Source organism: Sander lucioperca, chromosome 24 (genome assembly GCF_008315115.2).
Source record: "Sander lucioperca isolate FBNREF2018 chromosome 24, SLUC_FBN_1.2, whole genome shotgun sequence".
NCBI lineage: Eukaryota > Metazoa > Chordata > Actinopteri > Perciformes > Percidae > Sander > Sander lucioperca.
The window spans coordinates 2,512,043-2,529,891 of NC_050196.1; the positions used below are offsets into that span (position 1 = coordinate 2,512,043).

The 17,849-nt window shown below is 43.2% G+C and overlaps 3 long non-coding RNA genes across 3 annotated transcripts in view; all 3 read left to right on the forward strand.

Moving 5' to 3' along the window:
* LOC118494495 overlaps positions 1–14,940 on the forward strand; it is a 45,196-nt gene extending 30,256 nt beyond the window's left edge. The window contains exon 2 of the long non-coding RNA XR_004896657.1: positions 14,773–14,940. This is a non-coding gene — a long non-coding RNA (uncharacterized LOC118494495). The remainder of the gene's footprint in view (positions 1–14,772) is intronic.
* Positions 5,163–8,082, forward strand: LOC116048632. The gene is made up of 3 exons (XR_004104699.2): positions 5,163–5,289; positions 7,370–7,511; positions 7,935–8,082. It is a non-coding gene; the product is annotated as an uncharacterized LOC116048632 (long non-coding RNA).
* LOC118494497 lies at positions 8,083–12,325 on the forward strand. Its single transcript, XR_004896659.1, has 4 exons — positions 8,083–8,096; positions 8,270–8,416; positions 9,457–9,536; positions 11,740–12,325. It is a non-coding gene; the product is annotated as an uncharacterized LOC118494497 (long non-coding RNA).
* Positions 14,941–17,849: the final 2,909 nt, after the last annotated feature.

A 17,849-nucleotide genomic window follows, 5' to 3' on the forward strand; every position in this document is an offset into this window, starting at 1 on the left:
AGAAGTTTTTCTTTGTGTCTGCCTGTCTAAATACAGTTTATACAGTATTTCAAAATTGCTGTGTTGTGTAAGGATTAGGTTGCCGGGGGGCTCAACAGTTGAGTAGATAATGAAGAGTTGCTGGGAGTACAGCGAGGTTATAGGAGTCCTGCAGCTTACCTCAGTTGGGGAGGTAAACATAGGAAAGAGTGTTCTAATGTTCATAGGTTGGTTTACTGCCTTACTGATTGTGTTTTTCTTTTATTTATCCTTTTGTTTTTCTTCAATGGATACTCCACTTGTTTTGATTTGGGGTGAGAAATTTAGCTGGGTACCAGCTTTGTCTATGCCACAGGTGCAGTGTTTACCTTTTTATAGTGAACTATATCCGATGTTTAAACAGGAATGACAGGAAAGTCGTATATTAGGTTCACATCATGGAATGTTAAAGGTCTTAATGGTCCTATAAAGAGGTCAAAAATCTTTTCCCATCTTAAGCGTCTTAAATCCGATATCTTCCTTCAAGAGACACACTTACTCAATTCAGATCATCTTAGGTTGCAGAAACCATGGGTGGGACACATTTTCCATTCTAAATTTAATGCTAAGGCAAGAGGAACAGCTATTATAATGCACAAAAAAATTCAATTCTCTGCCTCTAAAGTTATTGCTGACTCTCAGGGCCGTTTTATCATGGTGTCTGGAGAACTATTTCATACCCAGGTCTTGCTGGTGAATGTTTACGGCCCTAATTGGGATGATAAGAAATTCGTAAATAAGCTGATTGCTGCTTTACCTAGCTTTAATTCACATTAAATGATTTTAGGTGGTGATCTAAACTGTGTAATGGACCCAAATTTAGACCGCTCCAACCCAAAACCGCAGGCTCCTTCTAAAATGGCAAATGAAATCTCAACCTTTTTGAGCCAGACTGGCTGCGTAGACCCCTGGCGCTTTTACAACCCCCACAATAAGGTTTATTCTTTTTTTTCACATGTACATCATTGCTACTCAAGAATTGACTACTTTTTTATCGACAAAAATCTCCTTTCTTCAGTAAAGGGAGTTGAATATTCTGCTATTGTGGAATCTGATCATGCTCCCTTACTACTAGATCTCTCCTTTCCATCTAATTTTACGAACCACATATGGCGATTAAATTCTTCACTATTGTCAGATGACTCATTTTGCAAACATGTACCCTCTTCAATTGACAATTTTTTAAAATTCAACTCAACGGAGCAAGTCTCCCCCTCTCTCCTCTGGGAGACGCTGAAAGTAGTACTCAGGGGGGACATTATATCATATACTGCTTTTATTAACAAAGAGAGGGAAAAGAAAAGACAACAGCTAATGGAGATGATATCCAAAATTGATAGTCAATACTCTACTTCTCCTACACCAGAACTTTATAAAGAAAGGATTGATCTTCAAACCCAATATAATTTAATTTCATCAAGTCACGCAGAACAGCTTATTCTCCGGTCACGAGGTTTTTTCTATGAACATGGCGATAAGGCCGGTCGACTTTTAGCCCATCAACTTAAATCCAGATCGTCAGCTCAACATATCTCTCAAATCACAAATAATGCTGGGGATTTAACTGTTGATCCTCTTACAATTAATAACACGTTTATGAACTTTTATTCTAGCCTTTATAAATCAGAAACCCCTAAGGATCAGTCTAAATTGATAGAATTTTTTGACATCATAAATGTCCCCACTATTTCACCGGAACATAAAAAAGACTTAGATCATCCCCCTCAGCTCCAAGAAATATCTGCGGCCATATCAGCGTTGCAAAGCGGCAAGGCCCCGGGGCCTGATGGCTTTTCCGATCGTTTTCTACCAAATTATCCCCACTTCTGCTCAATATGTTTGAATATTCTTTGTCTCAAGGATCTTTACCAGAGTCCCTCACCGAAGCACTGATTACGCTTCTACTGAAGCCTGAGAAAGACCCAACACAATGTAGCTCGTATCGACCAATTTCTTTGCTAAATGCTGACGTCAAAATTTAAGCCAAATTACTGGCTATCCGATTAGAGTCTCCTCAGGTCAGTATCATTTCAACTGATCAGACTGGTTTTATAAAAGGTCGGCACATCTTCTCTAACGTTCGTCGTCTTTTGAATGTTCTTTACACCCCCCAATCCCAGGACACCCCTGAAATTTTAGTTTCGCTAGATGCTGAAAAGGCATTTGATCGGGTGGAATGGGACTATCTTTTTTTTGCCATGAATAAGTTCGGATTCGGCCCCAGATTTATAGAGTGGACCCGTCTTTTGTACACTTCCCCAGTTGCGTCAGTGGTTACTAATAAATGGCGATCCAAAAAATTTTCTCTATCAAGGGGCACTCGGCAGGGGTGCCCATTAAGCCCCCTTCTGTTTACAATTGCAATTGAACCACTCTCTCTGGTATTAAAATCCACACCTTGTTTTCGTGGTATAAATAGGTGGGGTGTTGAACATAAACTCTCATTATACGCTGATGACTTGCTTCTCTACATCTCAGATCCTTTATCATGCATCAATGATATTATCAAAACCTTGCACAATTTTGGGGCTTTCTCAGGCTGTAAATTGAATATCTCTAAAAGTGAATGCATGCCTGTGAACACACTTGCCAGGCATATGCCTGACTCTGCGTTCCCCTTTCGCTTGACAAGATCTGGGTTTAAATATCTGGGCATCAATATTGCACGTAACTTTGAAGGCTTTTTTGAAAATAATTTTACTCCTCTTTTGATTAAACTTAAATCCGATCTTCAAAAATGGAGGATTCTTCATCTAACCCTGGCTGGTAGGGTGAACTGTGTTAAAATGACAGTTCTCCCGAGATTCTTATATTTATTTCAATGCCTACCCGTCTTCCTATCCAAAGCTTTTTTCAACAGATTAGACAAACTTATTTCCAATTTTATATGGGATGGAAAAACCCCTAGGATTCGGAAAGAGTTTCTCCAGAAGCACAGGAGTGATGGGGGTTTAGCTCTCCCTAATTTTTTATATTATTATTGGGCAGCCCAAGTTCAGAAGATAGTCTACTGGATGCACTCATCAGGTACCACTGATTGGTGTGAAACAGAATCTAAATCCTGCACAGCAACCTCTCTACAAGCCATATTAACATCTAGCCTACCTATTAAAATAGCACAATATACACTAAATCCGGTTGTTCATTCTACTCTTAAAATTTGGACTCAGCTACGCCAACATTTGCAGTTAAGACAAGCGCTTTTGCTACGGAGCCCAATATGCACCAATCATGCATTCCTCCCTGCCCAACTAGACTCTGCATTTAAACAATGGCAAGATAAGGGCATCGCTCAGTTTGGTGGTCTTTATATTGATGGTCTTTTTGCTAGTTTTAATGATTTGCGTTCTAAATTCAATCTTAATCAAGCTGACCTTTTTCGTTATTTTCAAATACGACATTTAGTGAACGGCCAAAGCCCGTCATTTCCGCATATTCCATCTAAATCTCCTGCAGACTCTCTGTTTGAAGCTCCCCTCCATCTACAAGGTTTTATCTCAAGAATATATACAATTTTCATGTCTTTAAAAAGCGTAGGAACAGACAAAGTTAAAAGTAGATGGGAGAAAGAGCTTGGAACAGTATTTTCAGAGGAGTTCTGGAGCAATGCCCTCCATAGAGTGAATGGTAGTACCTCTTGTGCCCGATTGAGTCTTATACAGTTTAAGGTTTTGCACCGTGTGCACCTAAGCAGAACAAGGATTGCTTCTTTTAATCCTACTTTTGATAAGACCTGTATAAGATGTCACACTGGAGAAGCTGATCTGACTCACATGTTTTGGACGTGCCCTACGCTTACTGTTTACTGGTCAACTATATTTGATACGCTCTCTCAAGTATGTAACGTACAACTGAAACCAAGTGCTGAATTTGCTATATTTGGTGCTCCAGCTGATGAATCGAATCTGACTCGAAGGCAACTAAACATTATTGCTTTTGCATCCTTATTGGCTCGTAGACGGGTGTTACTACAATGGAAATCTGCAAACCCACCTAAAGCATCGCATTGGCTTCAGGATCTGATGTCATACCTACATTTGGAAAAGATTAAATATTCAATTAGACGCTCCCATAAATTTTCATATGTCTGGCAACCCTTATTATCATATTTCTCTGCCATAAATGTACTTCCTGGGGAGTAGTGGGATCTACATTGGTACCTTTTACACACACCTCTCTATATGACAAACTCGTGGTCTTTGATGCTTCGGCACAAGTGCTCCAGGTGTCTCTCCAGGTGTTTACATTTGTACACATGTAGGGCTTGTGTTTATTGTTGTATCATTGTTACACTTTTGATTGTGGTGTCCAACCTTTTTTTTTTTTTTTTTTTTTTAATTTATTTATTCCTTTATTTATTTTATTATTATTATTATTATTATTATTATTATTATTATTATTCTCATATTTTGTACTGTTCTGTGTTGGTCGGGGAGGGATTGAAAATGTAAAAATAAAATACAATCTCTGTACAAACAATAGCATTTGCCCCTGAAATAAAAAAAAAAAATATATATATAAAAAAAAGAATCACGAAGAGAAACTCCAGCTGCAGTTTCTCCAACCTGCCACTGAATGTCGCTGTCTGACCGCTCTGTAATGGGGCGTTCAGGGGCGCTGCTGAAGGAGAGATGAGGAAAAAGACAACGAAAATGACTACAATAACATGAAAACTTTAATTATTTGTACATATATGTGCTTAATAGTGTTTCTGTGCTAAAAGGCCTGACTGTCTCACGTACATTTTTAGCAGAAATAGCCCGTTTTGTCTTTTAGAAAAAGCAGCTTCACCAAATTCAGTAATCAATGTGAACACATTAGTGAAAAACGTTCACAACTCGACAAATATGACTCCAAATAGCAATCCAATTCGACCATTATAGTCTATTAATAATTCGGCATACACTACAATTCTGTATTTCACCTTAATGTTGACTTTTATGAGTTCTCAGGTTATTCCCATAATTAGCTACAAGCAGGCGGACGGGAGCAAAGAAGCATTAAATATCTGTCAATATGAGCAGAACGCCTTCAAATACACCTTGTGGTACGAAACGAGGTACATGTACACCCTTACTGCTGATGTTAAACACACAAGTTTGAATAAAATGCCATCAGTTTAAAGCGGAACGAAAAGCGCCCGCACTTCAACTGTCGGAACTTAAACAGTGTGACACCCAGCGGAAGTAAACAACAGCAGCGCCCCGTAGCGTTAGCTGCGTGCTGTTGTTGAATGAGCTGGAAGAGACGGTATAAAGTTGCACAGGATAGGTGAGTTTACACGGTATACAGTTTAGTGTCACAAATTCCCCATACAATGTCCTTAATTATGAACCTGGTACAGTGTGCTGTTTAACAGGTGTTTTATAGTAAGTAATCAATGTTGCAAATGTGCATTATTTACCAGCGAAACCGGGCAGGACGACCCCGTTCTTCGGAAACGATTGTGGCAAATTGCGAGGTCTGCGTCTGGAAAGGGGGATAGACGGCTTCAGGTGGTACTAATACACACAGTTGTTGTCACAATGTACAGTGTAGCCTAAATAAATCACGATAGGCCTACTACCTGCCTAACCCCCACCCCTCAAAACTCGTTTTGTAAACACTAGGCTACGGCGCTTTTCCGGTCGCGCGCCCCGACCCAGTCAGGAACGGCTCTGCTCACCCGGACCCGACCGAGGGCCCGTCTGGGAGAGATTCTGCTAGAGGCGTTCAGTCGTAATCCCGCACACTGTAGCTTTATGGTAGCTTTGGGACACTCCCTTTTGGAAAAATAATAAACTAACCTGTCTCAAATAGGACCCTCATCATTTGTGACACTAAACTGCACGGATACCAGCTTACACGGTATTATTTTAATGATGGTTATAACCACATATGTCTGACTTTATGATCCAACACGTTTTCCAGATTAGTGAGTCAGTCTCTCTCTCTCTCTGTGTGTGTGTGTGTGTGTGTGTGTGTGTGTGTGTGTGTGTGTAAATGGTTGCCATGCCTACAAAGGAATGTACATAGCACTTCATGACAGAATAGTAGACCTCATAGTGACAGACATCTCAAACCATTTCCCTCTCTCAGTAAGAATGTACAAACATTCTCAGGTAAAACCATCCATGTTTCAGCCCTGCAGTAGAACCTCTAGTACTGTCTTACACCAGATGTTTTATCAATGAGGAATCCAGTGAGGTGCACATTTTGGAGGTAGGCTGCACCTCTGATTCCAGCATGGAGGCGTCTTTCTACACCAAGGTAGTTAAATACCAACCACTCCTAAACACCATCTCAGAGCTGGGCTATAGGTGCACACTACTCATCTTCATATTTGGTAGCCTAGGAAACACACACAGGTTGGTAGTAAGAGGGCTGTAACAACTTAGGATGGCCAAAAAGAGGGCTAAACAGCTTGCAAAGTACTGTGCCATATCCGCTATTATTGGCAGCCACCACATATGGCGGAGACGTTGCTACTTATACCATTAACTGAGTATTGTGAAGACCTCCTGCATACCACTGGTCCATGAGTTTGCGTATGTATTGTACTGCATCTGTAATATTTTTTTCCCTGTACCATTTTTCTTTATGTGGACATAAATAAATGGTTAAAATGTGTTTGTGTCTGTGTCAGCTACAAGCCAATCAGGGAGCTCTGATCTGAAGCCCATCCCCTTTGGGTCCTATCTCAGCCCTCTGCTGGTCTTACACCACCAATAAAGTTTATCTACACATTTATCTGTTTATAACACATCAAACCAAAAGAGACAGTCAAACCAGAGTTTCTCTTCAGGAACAACTGTCAGAATATAAATATAGATGAATGGAAAGTCTAAAGTGTCTCTGTCTGTCTGTCTCTCTCTCTCTCTCTCTCTCTCTCTCTTTCTATTTATTACAGGTTCAGTCCAAGTCCAGGACCAAGGAGAAGCTGTATCTGAGCTCCGTTACCCATAGCAACACTATTGAACCCGGGAAGTGTTTCTGTCAACCTGCACCAACGACAACTGCAGATGGTGACAGCCCGTTATTTAACCACACTCTTCTGTCCTCCATATCTGTAGAAAGATATATCTGTCTCTGTTCTTCTGTGCGTTATCTTTTCATATCTGTAGAAAGAGAAATCTATAATCTGTCTGTGTCTCTTTAAGCAGCACATGAGGAACTGCACTCTGACAGGAAATCAGCTGTTCCACAACCTGTCCCTGATTGGCTGCTCTGAGTCCAGCTCGTACGACGACGTCAGCGTCTGCACAGGTGGGCCTCGCACTCACACTCCTGTTTGTTTGTGTAGAAAAGTACATAAAGAAACTGTTTGTTTGTGTATAATGCACAGATCACCGAGGGCACTGATTCCCCGTAGGTGTAACGTGTAATGTGATTTCTCTGCAGTCCCTCCGTTCACCACGTGGAAAGACCCGAGGCGGTGGCGGCTGAAGCTGTGGGCGCCGAGCCACGTGCGTCCTGAGGACGAATCTGTAGACTGCTGACAACCGGGAGACACGGTGAGGAACACCCACAGAAACGAAGAGAGTTTGCAGAGAGTTTGCATATTCTGGCTGTGAAAGAGCTTGTTGTGAGTTGTGAGCTGTGTGCTAGCCTATCTAGAAAATGTAATCATTGTTTTGCTTGATTTGCTAAATTCTAGGATGGCTTTGGAACTTTTTTGCTGACTTTTTCAGGGCTTTATGTGGACCAAACTGTAAGTGAGATGACTATATGAGACATGCAATAATTGAGTCAAAGATATTTGACTTTTTCAATGAAATAAAAGCATATCAATAAACTTTTCATTTTGGCCCTTCATGTCTGGCCCTTGGTGTGATTCTCTTTTTCCAGTGTGGCCCGTAGTGAAATTGAGTTTGACACCCCTGTGCTAGATATTTGACTGTAAAGACTGTGATGTGACTGTGTGTCTCTGTGTCCAGACGGCACCTCCAGGACCAACTGTCTGCGTCATCGGAGGACAAACGCTACTTTGTCAGCGAGATGGACGACATCTCCAACCTGGAGACCAGCGTCCTGGAGAGTCCCCGAGACACGCAGCTGTGCATCAAACTCGCCTTCAAGTACCTCAATCAGAACGAGACGTAAGTCATCAAAGTAACTTTTTCTGAAACGTTTTTACGACTTTTTCCAGCCATTATGTTCCAGGTTTTTTTTACACTTTTTCTCCCCGTAATATTTCAACTTTCTATGATGTTTTCTCCTGTAATATTCTAGCTTTTGTCTGAAGTTGTTCTGCCTTCTCTTCCCCTTTCAGGTCTGGGTAGAGTGCTTGGGGCCGGCGTTGAACATGCTGTCCCTCGCCCTGGAGAGGAACTGTGATAACCCCGAGGTTTGGAGCCACTGCCTGTCCCTGAGGTGTAGGAGATGTGTGGAGCACGCGCCCGACTACTAAGTCTGGAACGTAAGTCAGGGAACACCGGGGATGGGTTAGCACAATGTTTCACTGTGAAGGTCTGTCATGGAGCTGCACAATAAATTGTTTTTTATCGTCATCTTGATATCAACTGGCGCAGTAAACACAATCTCTAAAGACACTCGGAGATTTATTGTGTTAGCTGAAAGAAATCTTCAGCAGAAAACTGCACATTCTGTCTTTCTTTGTTCAATAAAAGAAAAGAAATTTCATTAGTTTAGTTAGTTTTAGTGTAAACTCAACAAGTACTTTGTTGTATTTTAGCTGAATACTTAAAGCAGCAGAACTGAGAACACTTTAATATCTGTTTATTTATCACAAGTTATATCCTGATCAAGATATTCCACAACGTTATCTCATATTTCCTGCAGCCCTAGTCTTTACACACTGCTTCTTTTACACAGAACGTGAATATTACGCAGCGACAAAGCAACGTCACTTACTGGAACAAGGCTGATTCTTTTCAGAGCTGTCACGGTGTGTTGTCTATTAATGAGGATCAGAATACAACAACAGGAAGCTGTATAAACTTTATTACTACTTTCTACCTTGACAAAGATAAAGTTTACCAGAGACGCTCTTTGCCTTCTTACCTTTCACATATGCTGGAGGTGTCCGCTGTTTGTCCCGACATGGTCAGTGAGCTTAGTTAACATTGAGTTTCTGTTTTACAGCATAAATCCAGGTTTGCAGCTTTGAGTTTGATCACAACATCCTGAATATTGTTTCTAGATGATTTTATGTCCACGTTACAGCTGGTAACGTTCATAAAGTCCCATTTACAACTTGCACAGGACACTGTTACAGAAGTTAAGAAGAACTTCCTGTCGTCTCTGTGGTCAATGATTTTAAACACCAATATATCGGAATAATCCGTCGTTCATCTGGACTCACGCTGAATATGAAATGATGATTTAACCGCTGTTTGTCGAAGGCTAACGTGTGTTTCTCTGCGTCAGTATCTGAGGATTTCATCAGCTGTTGGTCGAAGGTTAACCTGGTTCTTCTTCTCTGTTTGTCTGCGTCAGTATCTGAAGCTGAAGAGCTCCTTTGAGTCCACCTCAACCTGTTCACCGGACGCATGGACAGCACTCTGGCTCTGTGGCAGGTCAGTCAACATGGAACTCAGTACATTTACTCCAGTACTGCAGGTAGCTCAACATGTAACTTAGTACAAATATTGATGTTTTTACTCCACTACATTAATCTGACAGCTTTAGTTACTAGTTCCTTTACACATTAGTGTAGCGCAGTGTGACGGTGTGGCTCTGGCTCTCCTACATCCACCTGTCAGCTTTTGAACGGCTGTCAGCGGCAAAAACAGCACTTGTAGTTGTTCCCATCAGTCACTTAGAAACAAAATAGAGTCCAGGTTGAAGAAAAAAACCAAAGTTCCCCTCAAGTAAAGGAGTTCAAGTACCTTGTTCGCGAGTTAGGGGACAATGGAGCAGAGATTGACCGGATCATCGGTGCAGTGGGGGCGGTAGTATATTCACTTTTTTCACTAGACTACCAGACCTCCATCCTCAAAGCAATGAAATAAAAGAAAGATAACAGAAGACAATGATGATCTGTGCTGCTTCAGTCTCTCTCCAATTTCTATCTCCCAGCCACTTATATCCAGGGGCGGGGCCACCCTCAATCACAGATCAGGAACACCTGAGATGAACAGAGGAGGAAAGAGCAGGGCGGGGAGCACATAACACTCTATATGACTCCCTCTTATCCCTCCTTGTCTTTCAGTGCACATGATCTACCGTAGTATCGCAGTAGATTGAAGTTCTTTCTGGTACCTTCATCACTTAATATTGTTCCCCTCCCGCCCTCAGCTTCATGCATCCCTGAACACACAAGTTGCATTTTTTAACGCCTGTATGGCATAGAAATAAAATTAGAAATACTTGGCATCATGTTTATTGTGAAAATTGTGAAAGTGCCACACAATTGTTTGTGAAGGCTGACAAAAGTTTTAAACCCACACCACTTTGCTGGTAATTTTTGCCATTAACGACCCAGAGCACTGAATATCAGGCAGTCAGCTGTAGGAGAAGTTGACGTTAGCCAGCAGTAACTAAACAGCTCTGGACAGGCGCTTCCCTCCTGCATGGATTAAAAACCACAGGTCAAACACTGACACTGGAACAATTTAGAAGCAATTCATAAGAAAACTGTCGTTTGGGAAATGTGATGGTGACGGGTCGTCATGTGTGGGTTTTGGCAGGCGGCTGCTGTTTTCACTTCCTGCGTACTGGCACAGAATCGTTTAGTGGTACGGGGTATCGGACCGCACCGGCCTTCTCTCCCGGTTGCAGCCCTGATATTAATATGTGTCACACATTTCATTTGTTACGGTTTTTGTGTCAGCTGGATTGCAATGCAGCTGCATGCAGTTGACCTTAGGCCGGTTACACACTGGATGTGTCGCGCGAGCGTGTCAGCTGCGTGGCGTGTCTGTTTATATTTTGGCTCCCATGTTAACAGGTTAGAGCTTACACACTGCCTGCCTGAGACGCGCGCCTGCTAGAAATAGAACCGACACCTATTTTTCACGCGAGGCGAAGCGTTTCCAGGCAAAATAGAATAGGAAAATATGTTTATATGTCATTTAGACACGAATGCATATTAATAAATGACATCTTGATGTTTGAAAGTCTCGAGGTTTTGACATCAATGTAGATATAAATGTAATAAAAAATTTCAGAGAAAAGATTTTCATACAGAACGAAATATTCTGTAACATACTTTGCAGTCAGTACTGCCGACGTTGTCGTGCTTTAATCAGATCAGTAGCTATATATTTATGTTTAACAACTCTCTCCCCATACGTGGAACAAGCCGATATATAAAGGGTAGGATAGGCTACAATAAGAACGTAGTGTGTGTTCTGAGTGACGGTCCAACATCAGAGAGGCTCTATAGGCTCTTTATAGCTACACTAAGTTGTTATAAACAGACAGCCCACTTACCCATTTTTCAGAGTTAGTTAGTTAGTACCTAGCAGCAGGAGCAGCGCCGGACAGGCGTGCAGGACACGCTTCTGGTGTGTAGGACACAGAAAAATCCACGCAGCCGCCACGCAGCCGAGACGCAACAGAAACGCCACGCTTGCGCGACGCATCCAGTGTGTAACCGACCTTAGGGTGCAGCTCAGATACTAAATGATGTTAACTAAACACGGCCTGAGCTCCAGTTGTCAGCACTAGTAGCTCCACCTTGTGTCTCGGCGTCTTTTATTCCTCCTTAAAATGGACACAAATGTATTGGAGCAGAACAATCCAATAAACTCTTGCTTTCTCTTGTTTTCTCCCCAGATGAGTGCAGAGTTTCTGGACCACAACGGAGAAGTTCCTTCACTCCATTCTTGCCTTCTTCATACTGTTCTCACTGTTTACACATAGTATTGTATGCCATGAAAAAAATGAATAAAAAAGTAAGTAATAGTAGTAGTATGTATTATGTCAAAAAATCTCTGAAAAAGTCATAACATAGTTATTACATTGTAATAACACTGTTATAACATGTATTATGTCAAAAAGTCGTACAGAATGTCAAAAAGTGTTATTACATAGTTATTACATTGTAATAACACTGTCATAACATGTGTTATGTTTGAAAATCTGTCAGAAAGTGTTATTACACAGTGCCATAAAAGTGGACGTAAATCATTTTTCGTCCACAAAAAAAAAGTTTTTTTTTCTTCAAATTACAATGTTTTCCTTTCTCCTATTCTGGCCTCTTCCTTCTTCGGAGTTGTTCTACTCTGCTCTGAGCTGTCCTATTCTGGCCTCTTCCTTTCTCTGACTTGTCCTACTTTTCTCTGAGCTGTCCTACTCTGGTCTCTTCCTTTCTCTGACTTGTCCTACTCTTCTCTGAGTTGTCCTACTCTGGTCTCTTCCTTTCTCTGACTTGTCCTACTCTTCTCTGGTCTCTCCCTTATTCTGATCCCTGCCTTAATACTTTCCTAATCTCTTCTTGCCTGCACTTCTTTCCTAACCTCTCTATCTATCTCCTATCTAAGTGGCCTATCTAAGCGCACATACGCTGATACCGAGCTGGTCTTGAACCCGACACCGGCGCCTTTAGTGTCGAGAACAAACCAACCGCGCTATCCTCGCATGTACGTGTGGAACAGTTCTCCGGCTGTATTTGTCTTTGTCATTCTGGGTGTAAAGCTCAAAATAAGTTGACTGTCCCTGTGTTAGAACCCCTGACCTTTGTGTCCTCCAACCAGCGTTCTATCACACTGAGCCATCAGATCTGATACAAGCTGTACCTGTCTAGTTGTGTATTTGACGTCTTCATTTTGGGTATTGGACCTTAAAATTTAGTGCACCTCAAAAGAGTTGAACCCACAACCCTCTGAACAGATCATATCACAACTATCATATTGAGCTATCCATTATGCTGGAAATGAGCTGTTTGGAGGTTGTATTTAATGCTTACATCACTGACGCAAGACATTTAAAAAAAAAAAAAAAAAGCATTTGATTGAGCTGGGATTTGATCCTTCAACCTCGAATTATCACATCAGCATCTTATCCTGGTGAGCTATTCGCCAGGCTGGAAAGAAAATTTCGTTCTATTATTTGTTCTTCACAGTCAAAGTCACAAAGAATCCTTGGACATCTTTAGCCAGACAGACAGGGGGGGGGGGATAGATGCTAGATCGGATCCACTAGACGTGTCGATGTCAAAGGACGTGCCTGGTGGCCTGCCTTATTGCCTATGATTGGCTTACCCTGTTATCCTTACCCCATAACCAATCCCCACTTCTCCTGAAGCTAACCACGTCAACACATCTAGTGGATGTGATCTAGCATTCACCGAGAGGCGTCAGCCTGTTCTGCTGAGCCACTTCTCTCTCTCTCATAATGAACATTCAAAGCACCATGCAAGTCCAAGAGTGCCAATTCAGACCATGTGGCCAGAGCTTGTTAATAAGCAGCTGAATGCTGTGTGGCACAAAGGATGTGTAACTTCTTTTAGTCCCCTGGGGGCAATAAGGGTTCATGCATTCACTCATTATTTCAGTCATTCATGTGCCCTCCCACTCCTGAAAGTTCTCATTATGAGAGAGACAAGCTGCTCAGCAGAACAGGCTGATGCCTTTCGGTAAATGCTAGATCACATCCACTAGATGTAGTCCCCACAGGGCAGACACACACGCACACAGACACAGCCGCCCTGCTGCTGCGCTGGCTGCACACCTCTCTGTTCACAACGCTGCCTGTTGGGACGTTCTGCTTAACGTGAAAAAAGGTTTAATGTACCTAAGCAACGACCAATCATCACCACATTTCTGGTTCGATTTTTTGACAGTTTTCAGTGGTTATGAGGCGCAATATGAGAGAGAAATTTGGTAATCATTGGTCGTTGTTTAGGTACATTAAACCACGTTAGCATGCTGGCTGCACACCTCTCTGTTAATCTCTCGGTGAATGCTAGATCACATCCACTAGATGTGTTGACGTGGTTAGCTTCAGGAGAAGTGGGGATTGGTTATGGGGTAAGGATAACAGGGTAAGCCAATCATAGGCAATAAGGCAGGCCACCAGGCACGTCCTTTGACATCGACACGTCTAGTGGATCCGATCTAGCATCTATCTTCCCCCCCCCCCCCCCCGGCTCCCCTGTCTGTCTGGCTAAAGATGTCCAAGGATTCTTTGTGACTTTGACTGTGAAGAACAAATAATAGAACGAAATTTTCTTTCCAGCCTGGCGAATAGCTCACCAGGATAAGATGCTGATGTGATAATTCGAGGTTGAAGGATCAAATCCCAGCTCAGTCAAATGCTTTTTTTTTTTTTTTTTTAAATGTCTTGCGTCAGTGATGTAAGCATTAAATACAACCTCCAAACAGCTCATTTCCAGCATAATGGATAGCTCAATATGATAGTTGTGATATGATCTGTTCAGAGGGTTGTGGGTTCAACTCTTTTGAGGTGCACTAAATTTTAAGGTCCAATACCCAAAATGAAGACGTCAAATACACAACTAGACAGGTACAGCTTGTATCAGATCTGATGGCTCAGTGTGATAGAACGCTGGTTGGAGGACACAAAGGTCAGGGGTTCTAACACAGGGACAGTCAACTTATTTTGAGCTTTACACCCAGAATGACAAAGACAAATACAGCCGGAGAACTGTTCCACACGTACATGCGAGGATAGCGCGGTTGGTTTGTTCTCGACACTAAAGGCGCCGGTGTCGGGTTCAAGACCAGCTCGGTATCAGCGTATGTGCGCTTAGATAGGCCACTTAGATAGGAGATAGATAGAGAGGTTAGGAAAAGAAGTGCAGGCAAGAAGAGATTAGGAAAGTATTAAGGCAGGGATCAGAATAAGGGAGAGACCAGAGAAGAGTAGGACAAGTCAGAGAAAGGAAGAGACCAGAGTAGGACAACTCAGAGAAAAGTAGGACAAGTCAGAGAAAGGAAGAGACCAGAGTAGGACAACTCAGAGAAAAGTAGGACAAGTCAGAGAAAGGAAGAGACCAGAGTAGGACAACTCAGAGAAGAGTAGAACAACTCCGAAGAAGGAAGAGGCCAGAATAGGAGAAAGGAAAACATTGTAATTTGAAGAAAAAAAAAACTTTTTTTTTTGTGGACGAAAAATGATTTACGTCCACTTTTATGGCACTGTGTAATAACACTTTCTGACAGATTTTCAAACATAACACATGTTATGACAGTGTTATTACAATGTAATAACTATGTAATAACACTTTTTGACATTCTGTACAACTTTTTGACATAATACATGTTATAACAGTGTTATTACAATGTAATAACTATGTTATGACTTTTTCAGAGATTTTTTGACATAATACATACTACTACTATTACTTACTTTTTTATTCATTTTTTTCATGGCATACAATACTATGTGTAAACAGTGAGAACAGTATGAAGAAGGCAAGAATGGAGTGAAGGAACTTCTCCGTTGTGGTCCAGAAACTCTGCACTCATCTGGGGAGAAAACAAGAGAAAGCAAGAGTTTATTGGATTGTTCTGCTCCAATACATTTGTGTCCATTTTAAGGAGGAATAAAAGACGCCGAGACACAAGGTGGAGCTACTAGTGCTGACAACTGGAGCTCAGGCCGTGTTTAGTTAACATCATTTAGTATCTGAGCTGCACCCTAAGGTCAACTGCATGCAGCTGCATTGCATTCCAGCTGACACAAAGACTGTAACAAATGAAATGTGTGACACATATTAATATTAGGGCTGTAACCAGGGGGGGGGGAGAAGGCCGGTGCGGTCCGATACCCCGTACCCCTAAAGATTCAGTGCAGTTTATTCCAACACCACGGATGACAGGTCAAACAAGCTGTGCAACTTCTGTAACTCTGGCATAATAATGGTGGGCGACCACACTTCCAATAGAAAAGCATGAAAGCTCCCAAAATGCAAACTGTGATCACATCTTTATAGCAAGGTGTCTGCATGGGTAAGGATATCACTGATAAGGAAACTACCCAGTAAGTGTGTAGGTCAGTGGTCTGTTAATGATCAACTTACATCATCTCTGAGCATGTTGGACAACAAGTTCATCATGACACTGTGCTTCCTGGGATACTTCTGGCACAGAGCGCTGATGGCCTGCACCACCACCACCGCTTGGAATAAACAAGCATCAGACAGATTTACGACAACAGAACATAGAACAGAAATAACAGGATTAAAAGAGGGAGGCAAAGCAATGAATATGCTATTGAAAATTAATCTTTTGTGGCCACAGAAGCTAATGTCCTGGGTGATAAAAAAAGAAAGAAAAAAAACACACCTCATCATGACAGTCTCACACTTTAAACTAGTACACAGTCATTTAAAGCAAGATTAATTGTTTATTTGTGGGGGAAATATATATCTAATTTTATTATCATTCTAACAGCCTTGGTAAATAGATTTAGTTGTGCTGCGTTATCAAATATGGCCAGAGTGGTGATGGCCAGAGTGGCGATGGCCAGTGGTGATGGCCAGAGTGGTGATGGCCAGAGTGGTGATGGCCAGTGGTGATGGCCAGAGTGGTGATGGCCAGAGTGGTGATGGCCAGTGGTGATGGCCAGTGGTGATGGCCAGAGTGGTGATGGCCAGTGTGGTGATGGCCAGAGTGGCGATGGCCAGAGTGGTGATGGCCAGTGGTGATGGCCAGAGTGGTGATGGCCAGTGTGGTGATGGCCAGAGTGGCGATGGCCAGAGTGGCGATGGCCAGTGGCGATGGCCAGAGTGGCGATGGCCAGAGTGGCGATGGCCAGTGGTGATGGCCAGTGGCGATGGCCAGAGTGGCGATGGCCAGTGGTGATGGCCAGAGTGATGATGGCCAGAGTGGCGATGGCCAGTGTGGTGATGGCCAGAGTGGCGATGGCCAGAGTGGCGATGGCCAGTGGTGATGGCCAGAGTGGCGATGGCCAGAGTGGTGATGGCCAGAGTGGCGATGGCCAGAGTGGCGATGGCCAGTGGTGATGGCCAGTGGCGATGGCCAGAGTGGCGATGGCCAGTGGTGATGGCCAGAGTGGCGATGGCCAGTGGTGATGGCCAGAGTGGCGATGGCCAGAGTGGTGATGGCCAGTGGTGATGGCCAGAGTGGCGATGGCCAGAGTGGTGATGGCCAGAGTGGCGATGGCCAGTGGTGATGGCCAGAGTGGCGATGGCCAGAGTGGCGATGGCCAGTGGTGATGGCCAGTGGCGATGGCCAGAGTGGCGATGGCCAGAGTGGCGATGGCCAGTGGTGATGGCCAGTGGCGATGGCCAGAGTGGCGATGGCCAGTGGTGATGGCCAGAGTGGCGATGGCCAGTGGTGATGGCCAGTGGTGATGGCCAGAGTGGCGATGGCCAGTGGTGATGGCCAGAGTGGCGATGGCCAGTGGTGATGGCCAGAGTGGTGATGGCCAGAGTGGCGATGGCCAGTGGTGATGGCCAGAGTGGCGATGGCCAGTGGTGATGGCCAGAGTGGTGATGGCCAGAGTGGCGATGGCCAGTGGTGATGGCCAGAGTGGTGATGGCCAGTGGTGATGGCCAGAGTGGCGATGGCCAGTGGTGATGGCCAGAGTGGCGATGGCCAGTGGTGATGGCCAGTGGTGATGGCCAGAGTGGCGATGCTGCGGTTCCTGTCGGTGATCAGGTTCTCTAGCAGTTAAAGCTGACGGATGCTTCAAGGCCACCTACACACAAAATGAATGGTTCAAAATAACATGAATTCCTAAGTCTGTCTGTACTACCCACATGGACCAGGATGCTGTCACTGGAAGCGGCCTCCAGGGCTTCATTCACCCAACGCTTCACCACATCGTAGCTCATCTTCACCATGTGCTGAACTCAAACAGAAAAGACTTCATTACCCACCAGCAATGATATGATATACAATTAAACAACTTTATATCGAGTATCAAAAAAAAAACAACAACAAAAAAAACAGGAG